This window comes from Camellia sinensis, chromosome 1 (assembly GCF_055761805.1).
Source record: "Camellia sinensis isolate YWXY chromosome 1, ASM5576180v1, whole genome shotgun sequence".
In the NCBI taxonomy this organism is placed as follows: domain Eukaryota; kingdom Viridiplantae; phylum Streptophyta; class Magnoliopsida; order Ericales; family Theaceae; genus Camellia; species Camellia sinensis.
This window is the reverse complement of record NC_138961.1, coordinates 192,573,317-192,586,266: the sequence shown is the minus strand read 5'-3', so window position 1 is coordinate 192,586,266 and position 12,950 is coordinate 192,573,317. Positions and strand designations below refer to the sequence as shown.

Sequence of the window (12,950 nt, the reverse complement as noted above, 5' to 3'; positions counted from 1 at the left end):
GAAAAATTAAAAAAAGAAAAGAAAAGAGAGATGAATGAGGGATCATGGAAGGATGTGTGAGAAAATGAAAAAGAGAGAGAGAGAGAGAGAGAGAGAGAGAGAGAGAGAGAGAAAATGTACATATAGGATATTTTTTGAAAAATATATCTCAGCCGTTGTTTCATAGTTTGAATAGATCTAAGCTGTCTAAACGTCCTAGTGGGACAAATGTGTGTAGAACAAATTCAAAAACCATCTTGCTTTATTATATAGATATTGAAGATTATAAGAAGTCTAAATTTATGAAGTCTATTAGGTATTCAATATATTTAAAAACAATAATTCATTGTTCAAATTCATTGAATTTGTGGACTATAAAATTCATTAATTTAATCTCCACTGTACACAGTAAAATCTAGCTCCTAATTCTGGAATCGCATACTTTTTCAAATAGTATGAATAAAAATAAGTGAACAAAAAGGAGAAAATAAAAAAAAAATAAACAAATAGAGAGAAAAATAAAAATGAGAGAAAAAAAAAAATTTTAAAAAAAAAAAAGAGAGAGAGGATGGTGGGATCATGGAAGGATGGATGAGAAAAGGAAAAAGTAAGAGAGAGAGAAACGAGAAAATAGAAAATGTACATGTAGGATATTTTTTGAAAAATATATCGCAGTCGTTGTTTTATAGTTTGAATAGATTTAAGTCGTCCAAATGTCCTAGTAGGACAAATGTGTGTAGGACAAATTCAAAAATCATCCTGCTTTATTATATAGATGTTGAAGATTCATATAAGGTCTAAATTTATGAAATCTATCAGATATTCAATATATTTAAAAACAATAATTAATTGTTCAAATTCATTTAATTTGCGAACTATAAAATTCATTAATTTAATCTCCATTACACACAATAAAATCTAGCTCCTAATTCTAAGATCATAGACTTTTTCATATAATATGAATAAAATTAAGTGAACAAAAAGGAGAAAATAAAATAAAATAAAAACAAATAGAGAGAAAAATAAAAATGGGAAAAAAAAATAAAAAGAAAAGAGAGAGAAATGTGGGATCATGGGATTAGGGATGGCAATTTAAACCCGGCCTGATGGGGACCCGATCCCCCGACCTCGATTGGAACGGTTTTTTCCCGAAAATTATCCCCATAGGGCCGGGGATGGTATTAAAAATTAAATCCCCGATAATTTTCGGGCCGGGGACGGGGATAAATTCCCCCACCCCGGCCCCGGCCGGCCCCGCCCCGTTTAATCCCCGATTGATCCCCGTATGTTATTATAATATATATATATATATATATATTATATTATATGTTTAGGTACTGTAGTATGTATGTTATTATAATATATATATATATATATATTATATTATATGTTTAGGTAAAGTTATTATAATATATACATATATGGCTGACCCTCACTCACATCACACAGTCACACACTCACTGTCTCTCATCTCTCTCTCTCTCAAACCTTCACAAACGCCGATCGAGCTCTCCTTCCTCCGCCGATGGCCCTCCTGTCCCTCATCCACCGATCTCCCTCCTCTCCCTCGTCCACCGATCTCCCTCCTCTCCCTCGTTCGTCGATCGCCCTCATCTCCTTCCTCCGCCGATCTCCCTTCTCCGCCGATTGAGCCACCACAACTCACCACTGTTTGCAGCAGTCTTCCTCTCTCTCTCTCTCTCGATTTGTTATATATATATATATATATTAGATTTGTTATATATATATGTTAGATCTTTTTTTTTTTTTTTTTTTTGAGCTCATCAGATCTGTTATGGTGATGAACAAATTTATTAGATTTGAATTTTTTTTTTTATTTACATTTGAGCATCAGATTTCTCTCTCTACGTTGTTGTTGTTGATGATGAATGAATTTGTTGTATCTATTTTTTTTTTTTTGGCCGGGGATTAATCGGGGTCGGGGAAACCCGATCCCCGTTAGGGGGCGGGGGTGGGGGCTGATATAGGCTCCCCGTCGGGGATCGGGGCCGGGGACGGGGGGGATTTCCACCATCGGGGATCGGGGACGGGGAGGGTGATCCCCGGCCCCGCCCCGCCCCGTTGCCATTCCTACATGGGATCGTGGAAGAATGGGTGAGAAAAGGAAAAAGTAAGAGAGAGGGACAGAGAGAGAGAGAGAGAGAGAAGCGAGAAAATAGAAAATGTATATGTAGGATATTTTTTGAAAAATATATCTCAACCGTTGTTACATAGTTTAAATAGATCTGAACCGTCCAAATGTCCTAGTAGGACAAATGTATGTAGGACAAATTCAAAAACTATCCTGCTTTATTATATAGATTTTAAGTTTGGAAAAAGAAATCAAATATTCAATATTCCCTCCATATGATTTTAATTCAAATAATTTGATTAAAAGAAGAACAAAAATTTTGGAGGGATACCAAAATTTTAAGTTTCCCTCCAATAAATTTGATTGAATCCCACATAGATTTCTTGAGTTTTTTTCAAAGAATTTTTTTCTTATAAATAGGTAGAGACTTTCACAATAATTTCAAGTTTTCAATGGGATTTCTTACAAGAGGAGACCCTTAAAAGAGAGTTTTCAATTTAAATTTTCTTATATAATATATATATATATATATATATATATATATATATAATAAGAAAGAAGAAAAGAAAGAAATAATTAAAAAAAAGGAAAAAAAAACAAAAATTCAATTTTTTTGACCTAGTGAACTATCCCTGGGTTGACCGGTTCAGTGGTTCAACCGCCGATTTTTCCGATTCTCACAAAATAGGCCGGGTTTTTTTATCTCAAACGGTTCAGTGAGTGTATCTGGACCAGAACCCCGACCGGTCGACGATTCAACCGGTCGAACCGGCCGGTCCGATCCAATTTTTAAAAGCTTGGGTCTAATCATTCATGCCAATGAATTCAATTCAAGTTGGTCGCTGTTGCCATCTTTAGTACGACTACAAATGCATGGCTATTTTGGTAATTTTAATTTTTTTTAAAAATGTAAAAAAAATAAAAAATAATAATATAGACTGTTTTGGAAACTTAATTAAAAGTCACTTTTTTGTTTTTAACTTGTTTTGAATTACATCATCTCTTTTTTTTTATGCATTTTTTAAAAAAAAATTTAAAAATTTATTTTTAATCTACTTCTCAAAACAAACCTATAATTCAAATAAGTCAATAAAATGATTTTTTTCTTAGTTGCCAAAATAGGCCATGGTGATAGCTTTTATTGAATAAAACTAAGAATATTATTAATTTTTTTCAGTTTTAAAACTGAGAACATTATCAATATTTTCATTTTTAATTTTTTTTTAAAATTTTGAATCATACTTTTTATAGACACAAAATTTTCAATTTTGCACAAAAAAATAATTCAATTTTTTCAAAAAAAAAACATTTTTTTGCACATAATTTTTTTTTTATTTTTTAGTTTTTTCAAATTGAAAGTTGATATTTTAAAATTTTAAAAATCATAATAAATGTCAAATTATCATGTTCTTTTATGGATAATCATAAATGATAAACAATCATTGTTTGAAGAATAATTCCGATTGTTAAAAATTTAATAGGACTTAATGGTCCAAAAAATGTTAGTTAATGAAGAATAAATTTATAAACCAAGACTTGTAGTTTTAATAATATTTAAAACAAAAGTTAATTGATTGCATTGCTTTCAAATAAAAAAAAAAAAAAATTACTTTAATATTCCGGACTCAATCGTGGAAGAAACGTGGGTCTTATTACTATCAAATGGACTGAAATTATTGATTAGAACACTTTAGTAGGTGTCTTTACGATATTTATTTATTTGACTAGAAAACAAGATAGTATATTGTGTGGGTGAAAATCTGACCACGCTGCCCGTCTAATGATCAGCTGGAGAGCACAAGCAGAATAGATGGCTTAAGCAACCTGAAACAGAAAGAAAAAGCTCCGGCGGTGGTTCTTCCACCCGGGGGCACTCCGACGATCAAGTCAGTATGTTTCTCAAAGATAATCAAGTACTAAACTGAATACTCAAAGTATAAATTACATACCTTAGACCCACGGGGTGCCTCTCTTTTATAATATACTCAATCCAAGTCTCACTAGAAGTATGACTTCTATGAACTCTAATTCACTGTTTACTCTGGACTCTTTTAAGTGATAAAGATAAACTCCTTGAGAGTTTTATCCTTATCTTGGTTCAGTCCCCTCCATGCCTTAGGACTCTTGCCCCTTATCTCGGATTCCGATATCTTCGGAGATGACCTCGGCTTCTCCGAGATTACCTCGGCTTGACTACCAGGGCACGTGGCACCTCGGCTGACACGTCGGCGTCACCATGCCACGTGTTGGTATTAAGAAAATACATCCCCACATATATAATTTTTAGAAATTTATAAATTATGAAGTAAGGTGGATGGCCAAACTTTGAGTGATAAACAAGATAGAATATTATCTTTTGTGCTATGTTCATATCGAGTGATAAACAACAATCCTTGTGTTATGAAATGCACATAAGAGTTGATCCCTTTGTCTCATGTTTATGTGAATTTTATTTGTGTTTTCTACACTGTTATTGTATTATTGAATTTTAAAAAATGTTAAAGAGATTCATAATTTAAATCTCACAATTTATTTACAATGACAAAATAAAAAAATTAAGTCTTACATAACTGAATTCGTAACACATTAAAATTGATCCATAATTTTATCCATAATTTTAATTAAATTACGATCTCAATTTTTTTTTATTCGACCTTACATGAAGATTTAATTGTCAATGGTCAACACCTAGATGAGCAATGGGAATGAGTAAAAGTAAGAGAGCAAACATAAGCCTCACAAGTGGATCAACTTCTGATGAGGATGATGTCAAGATGACTAAATATTTCATATGTTTTTTCATGAAAGAAAAGGAAAGGGAGAAATGGTGAACAAGTTGGTTCCTTCTGGTTCTCAAAGATACTTATCCAATGATCCAAATGCTGACTACTCGCTTGCATCCACATTTTGTTTTTTACACCACTCAACAAATTTATTCTTATTCTTATTATTATTTGTCTATACTCACCAAAACTATCCCCATCTTCAACCTCTTCATTTCTCTCGACACCCACCACACCCCCCACCACTTGTCCACTGCCCACTACCGCCACCTACGGCCCCTCTCCTTCCTCTCTCACTCTCCTAGTCGTCCCCCACTCTTTATTCATCCGTGACACCACCCACCCTCTTCCCTCCCCGATGGCAAGAGAGAATCAGGGACCATTTAACTTGTAATTATTTTGTGTTTTTGGGGGATAATATATTCATTTCATTACTAACTTAAATATTTTTGACATTTGTGATGTAATGATTTATGATTGACAAAAAGAACATTGGGTGTGTAGAATAATGTTTAAATTATAAATTGAATTATTTTTCAAGTTTAATTAATACTCTAAGGCCCTGTTTGATTGGGGGATATAAAGATTGGGATTAGATATTATATCTGGTGGGGTCCATATATCTCATGTTTGCAAATTTTTTTTGAAGGGGATATAATATCCGGTGGGATTGTATATCCCCCAAAAGTGGAGGATATACAATACCACACCCCCCCATTATATCATATCCCCTTGGTGGGGATATGATATAAAAAGTCCAATTTACCCTTTTTTCTATCTAACATAATATAATTTAATATATTTTTTTGAATTTAATATAATATAATTATTGAATTTAATTTAATATTATTGAATTTAATATAATATAAATATTATTGAATTTAATATAATATAATATTATATTATTTAATTTAATTTAATTTAATATAATATAATTTAATACAAATTTTGAATTTAATATAATATAATATTATTGAATTTAATTTAATATAATATAATTTAATATAAAATTTTGAATTTAATATAATATAATATTATTTAATTTAATATAATATAATTATTGAATTTAATTTAATATAAATATTATTGAATTTAATTTACTTTAATATAATATTATTTAATTTAATACAAATTTTGAATATAATATAATATAATATAATATTATTTAATTTAATTTAAGTTAATATAATATTATTGAATTGAATTTAATATAATATAATTTAATATAAAATTTTGAATTTAATATAATATAATTATTGAATTTAATTTAATATAAATATTATTGAATTTAATATAATATAATATAATATTATTTAATTTAATATAATATAATTATTGAATTTAATTTAATTTAATATAATATTATTTAATTTAATACAAATTTTGAATATAATATAATATTATTTTATTTAATTTAATTTAATATAATATTATTGAATTTAATTTAATATAAATTTTGAATTTAATATAATATAATATTATTTAATTTAATTTAATATAATATAATATTATGAGGGCAATCTTGGAAATTGCTTGTTATATCCCACAATATATTTTGTAAAACAAACATGCATAACATATATCCAATCTTATATATCAAGTCAACAAGAGGGATATACTATCCAATATTTATATCCTATTCATTATATATCCTGACTAAATCTCACATCATATTATATCCTCTATTTTATATCCAACGAAACGGGGCCTAAGTATCTGTGTCTATATTTGTATCTGTTCATGGATCACCTTCCAACATCCAACTGTTAACATATTATTTTTCTTGAAATTTGAAACAAGCAGGAGGCTTTGGGAGTTTGCCTTTTTGGCCTGAGTGAAAAAATTGCCAAACAGTCAACTGAACTAATGATGCGCAGAATATAAAGAATTTGGATGATTGGATTTCTTTTTATTGTCAGCTTTCTTGGACTTTTTTCTTAGTGCCTCTTAGAAAGGTACATGCATGCATTCCTAAACTCATTATCTTGATGTGTATATGATTTTTTTTTTTTTTAATCAAAATATGGGTAAATTACACTAATTACTCTCAAGGTTGTAAAAAATACATCAAGCTTCACAAAGTTGACATAACTACACTATGTTTTCGTAATGTTTATTTTATATAACACTATCCATCATTCCTTAAGTCGTGTAGATGAAAATATTATTATCATTTCTTTTAAATCGATGTATTTTTACCTTTGATTTTTCCGCAATCTATTACTTGCATTAATTCTGTTTGCTTTAACCTTACTAAAAAGAAGTCAGTGTAATTAAGATTTATGAGACCTATTATATTGTTTTTTTCCAAACCTTGGAGGTAATCAATGTAATTTACCCTATCAATATTTTGGACTAGGTGGAAAACAGAAAGTTATGTTTATAAACCATTGCTAGTAGGGTCAAGATCCTCTGTCCTTAAAATTTATGTTTCTTCGTCTCTAATACATTTCCAAAATACTGGAATCTCAAGATACGATTACATAGCTGTGAATGCAGTAATTAGAGATGGAGACAGAAAGTTTAGGGACAGACGATCTCATGCCGGCTAGTAGGGACCTCTCTTCTACCAAACAAGCATGGGCAATGGAAGCAAATCTCCATGTTTTTTTTGTCACCTTTCTTGTAAAACTCACATATGCAATCTGTTTCAGATAATGATCTTAGACTTCAAACTGATTTATCCAAGTGGGACTGCAACTGCTCACCTTATCAACAGCTTCCACACTCCTCAAGGAGCCAAGCTAGCAAAGTAAGTCCTTTATCAAATTTACTTCATCATTCAGTCTTAAGAAATGAACAAAATTGATCAAAGCAAGTTGAATTTGATTCTCTCGTTGTATCTTCTCATCATCAATTTTCATTCTAGGAAACAAGTCAGAGCTCTGGGAAAGTTCTTCTCTTACAGCTTCTTGTGGGGATTCTTCCAATGGTTCTATACTGCAGGGGATAAGTATGGATTTTCAAGCTTCCCTACATTAGGTCTCAAAGCTTTTGAAAACAGGTACAGCTTTGATTGTAATGATACAATACAAAATTAATTTACTTCTCCATTCACATTTTTTTTTTTTCTTTTTGTAAACCTAGGTTTTACTTTGATTTCTCTGCAACTTATGTCGGCGTTGGGATGATCTGTCCACACCTAATCAACGTATCTTTGCTACTTGGACAAATCCTTTCATGGGGTATAATGTGGCCACTTATATATAACCAAAGGGGCCATTGGTGGCAACCTGCAGACCTTAGCCAATCAAGCCTCCATGGCCTGCAAGGTTATAGGGTAGGTCACTTTCTTTCCTTTTTCTAAATCCAGACCAAGTTAATTAAACCAGTGTTTTTAAATTAACCCTTTTAATTTTCATCCTTGATTTGCTACAGGTCTTTATAGGAATAGCCTTGATACTTGGTGACGGCCTCTACAACTTTATCAAAGTCCTTGGTATTACTCTATTCAGTTTGTATCGCCAACTCTGTGTTAAAGACGAAGGCAGTGTCCTCCCAGTTGCTGGTGGTGTTAACCCCCCTAAAAAACCTATTGTGTCCTATGATGATCAGCGTCGAACACAACTCTTTCTCAAAGACGAAATCCCAGATTGCTTTGCAGTTGTTGGGTATGTTGGCATTGCCATTATCTCCACTGCACTGCTTCCACACATCTTCCATCAACTCAAATGGTACTACATCGTGGTTATTTATGTCTTTGCGCCAACACTAGCCTTTTGCAATGCTTATGGTTGTGGGCTCACTAACTGGTCCTTGGCATCCACATATGGAAAGTTAGCAATCTTCACAACTGGGGCATGGGCAGGATCGTCCCATGGTGGTGTTCTAGCTGGATTAGCAGCTTGTGGGGTCATGATAAACATTGTCTCTACTGCCTCTGACCTAATGCAGGACTTCAAAACAGATTACATGACCCTAGCTTCACCACGGTCCATGTTTGTGAGCCAAGTCATTGGAACAACAATGGGTTGTGTCATTTTGCCTTGTGTGTTTTGGCTCTTCTACAAGGCTTTCCATGATATTGGAATCACTAGAACATAATACCCCGCTCCTTATGCTCTTGTCTATCGAAACATGGCAATCTTGGGGGTTGAAGGGTTCTCAGCTTTGCCAAAGCACTGCCTTACCCTTTGCTATGTGTTCTTTATTATAGCTGTCGTTATCAACGCCATTAGAGACGCTGCAGGAAAGCAGAGAGCAAAGTTTATCCCTATCCCCATGGCAATGGCAATACCCTTCTATGTTGGAACATACTTTGCTATCGATATGTGTGTTGGAAGCTTCATACTATTTGTTTGGCAGAAGATAAACAAGAAAAAGGCCGATGCATTTGGACCTGCCGTGGCTTCTGGTTTGATTTGCGGGGATGGGATATGGACTCTACCCAGTTCAATATTGGCGTTGGCAGGTGTAAATCCGCCCATCTGTATGAAATTTTTATCAAGGACAGCCAATGCAAAGGGTTGATAGTTTCTTAAACAACTAGTTCAGCAATTATATATAGCTTCACGTTTCATGTTCTCAGCATCTTCTTTGTTTCCACTTCTTTCTCACCTCTATCCTTTTTTAATCTAGCTGTGTGTCTGTTTACATGTATAATATGTATCTATCAATGATAGACAACTAGATTTCATTCCCACAAACCACTTGGAATGAGATCAAAATTTGAAGGAGATCTAGAAGTCCTCGTAATGTAAAAAGGTACTACATGAATCTGAATGTCAACATGTGAAGGAGATTTGGAAGTCCTCGTAATGTAATGAAGTACTACATGAATCTGAATGTCAACATGTGAAGGAGATTTGGAAGTCCTCGTAATGTAATGAAGTACTACATAGCAAATCACAATGTTGATCTTAAGTGCGGTTTGGCCCAACAATAAGGCTTGCTGTTAGCATAAGGCATTCCCTTGAAACTAGTTGCCCTTTTCTTGTCATTAATTTTCAAGTTCAAAAAATGAAGCAATAGAAAAAACAAAGTGTAAGATGGTGAACTTACGCGCAAATAGTGTGCCCAATTTCATGATACGCCACTAAAATCTTGCTTTTCCTATCTGTCATCTTGGTTCCTTCCATCCCTGCCACTATCTGATCAATTGAGTCATCAATCTCTTTTGATGTAATCTTATCTTTGCCTCTCCGACCAGTAAGAATGGCTGCTTCGTTCATAAGGGTCATTAGATCAACACTGTTGAACCCTGGCGTTCGTAGGGCAATGACACTGAGAGACACATCCTTGTCTAGCTTCTTGTTCTTGCTATGTACTTTTAATATTTCTTCTCTTCCTCTTACATTAGGTAGTCCAACAGTAACCTGCTTAAGTTTCGACCAAGTTAATCATATCTTTCAAACAATGGATCTTGGAATGAAATCTTTACTAGTATGACAATATTCAAATTGAACCATTTTCTTAAGGATAAATTACTCTAACACCCCTTGGATTCTTTTGAAATAACACTGGCATCATCCTTACTCTCTAAAATGTCACTTCTTACCCTTACTTCCGAATTTTTTTGAACAATTTAGTCCTTCCATACTTTTGTAATAACACAGGCATGTCCTTTACTCTCTAAAGTAGCACTGCCCTTCCTCATTCCAAAATTTTATTATAACAAGTTAATCATATCTTTCAAACAATGGATCTCGGAATGAAATCTTTACTAGTATGTCAATATTATAACAATTTTGGTTAATTTATAAATTAGATCTTTTCTCTTTGATTTAAGTTCTATAATTTTAATTATATTTTTTACAAACCGCCAATCCGCCCGAACTGCCAAGTCAAAACGGCTATTATTTGCCAATCAAAACGTTGGTTTTTGATAAGAAAAATGACAATTTCTAATAACACTTTTACCAATCCGCCACCTGTCGCACGATTTTTATTTTTCTTCTAAACTGCACCGACCCGCACCGCGCACACCCTAACTATAACAATTCTACCCTTGTTTTTATGTATTTGTCCATAATTTTAGTAATAAAAAATTTTGAGACTTTTTAAATGTATATTTTGTATTTGTAAAATGATCATTTGGTACTTATAATGATATTGATAAATTTATTAAAGTGATAAATGATTGAATTATTTTGAATTTTTGATTATGAGTTTTGATTTATTTTTAATTCATTTGTATTAGTTTGTCTTGAACTATGATATAAAAAGTATAAGTAATTAAATTATATTTTATTAAAATATTTTTACTAGAATAAATTTATCATGAATAGTTAGAGTAAGATCTATTAATAATGGGCAACTGACCCAAAGGTCCAAGCCCAACATATCATGCCCTATTTAGGCCCAAAACAAATTTAATACTTCATTAAGTCCTCAAATTATCAATCAGACGAAAATACCCACAATATATCATCCAATTTACACGCGCGCAACCATCACCCACGATCATCTCAGTCTGATCAGTACACTATCACATCTCCGCCGCTCGATTAAGCATTCTCAGTCCTTCATCTTTCCACCGTTCGACTCCACTCCCTCTGAAACCCTACCCTAACCACAAAACGAAACCGTTCATCTTCAACACAACACCAAGCCGTTCATATTCTCCAATCAGCGACTCTCAACAAAATGAAGAACTATCACCACTCTGAAGAAATTTCATAGTTCCTAACTTCCGATTCATAGAAATGGGGGAAAAAAGTAACATCTCTCTTCACCTATCCATTATTTTTCATTCAAATTTGTACATCATTCTTTCATATTACGTATATACCATTTCAATAACACTTTCATAAAAATAAAAAATAAAAACCCTTGTAAAACACATTTTACGTAATTCAAAATGTATAAACCCTCTTTTATACATAATCCTTTGTTTTAAAACATTCTAGTCCCCTGTTTTTAAACATTCTAATCCACTGTTTTTACACATAAATTCCGGTTTTTATAAATTCAACACCTTATTCTTATTCTTGTTGCTCTTGCTTCTTTTTTTTATTAAATGTTGGCTTTTCTTCTTCGTATTGTTGCTACATTTCGTTGAATACTTAATCTTCTCGTTGTTATTGTTGTTGTTTACAAAATATAATGGAATGTTCTTATTGTTGATACTGTTTATAAAAACTGCAATATCATACAGTCTCATTTCATCACTTTACAAGTAATATATCTAAATTTATTCAAACTGCAAATGAAACTGCAAAATTACACACTTTAATCACTATTCAAAACAAATAGGTAACTTATTATAAAGTGCAAATCAAACTATCAAATTATACAGTTTGGTAACTACTAACAACAAATAGATACAACTTCATATTAAACTGCATATAAAACTACAAAATTATATAGTTTTGTCACTATATTACTCATACGTTACTGTCACTTTCATTTTTTCAGAAATAGTTGTTGGAAGATATTGGAAGAAACAAACCCATATGCCCAAAAATCCAATTAGGAATTTAAGTATCTCCCCTTTTGACAGTCCTTGGCCTGTATCTACTGAAATGCCACCAAAATCTCCCCCTCCACAAAAAACCCAGCCACCATAGACTCCACCAAAAAATCCACAAAACAACCACACTACCTATAAGAAAAAGCCCAAAAACTACACACAACAAACACCAATCACACCTCCAACCACAAAAAAAAAACAAACTAAAGAAAGCCAACAAAAAAATAAGAAACTCCTCTAACCAAAAAAAGAAAGCTCCAAGAAAGCCATTCAACTCCCAAAACAAAAACCAAGCCATCAAAAGGGAAAAAAGGAGCAGTCCCTGCAAAGAGAGTCCAACAGTTTAATTACCGTTCCAACATCGGAACAATAATCAAACTATTGAAGGGGGTCAAATTCACAAAAGCCCAACAGACAGAGCTGGAAAAAACTCCTTTTTGGCTCATTATAAATGCTCTCTCCTCAACACAACTAAAGGTCTCTTGGTGCAAATGCTACAATTTCATTGTAGCAGAAATGACAACACTCTACAACAAAAGAAAAAGAGCATTTATACTTGGCAAAAAGGAAATGAAACTCAGAAACAGTGATGTCAAGCTCATTTTTGGTATCGACTGTGGAGAAGACAGCATCACCACCAAATCCTATGCAAAACCAAAGGATTTTGAGCTTGCATTTTACAAAC

General features: G+C 32.5%; 2 pseudogenes across 1 annotated transcript; one reads left to right on the top strand and one right to left on the bottom strand.

Moving 5' to 3' along the window:
• The first annotated feature begins 4,505 nt into the window (after window positions 1-4,505).
• LOC145800991 (putative metal-nicotianamine transporter YSL7) lies at window positions 4,506-9,384 on the top strand (annotated as a pseudogene). The gene is made up of 6 exons (XR_014341737.1): window positions 4,506-5,413; window positions 6,568-6,809; window positions 7,509-7,606; window positions 7,724-7,858; window positions 7,942-8,134; window positions 8,233-9,384. The product of XR_014341737.1 is annotated as a putative metal-nicotianamine transporter YSL7 (transcript).
• Window positions 9,385-9,851: 467 nt separating this feature from the next.
• Window positions 9,852-10,323, bottom strand: LOC114268438 (ATP-dependent zinc metalloprotease FTSH 6, chloroplastic pseudogene; annotated as a pseudogene).
• Between the last annotated feature and the right edge of the window lie 2,627 nt (window positions 10,324-12,950).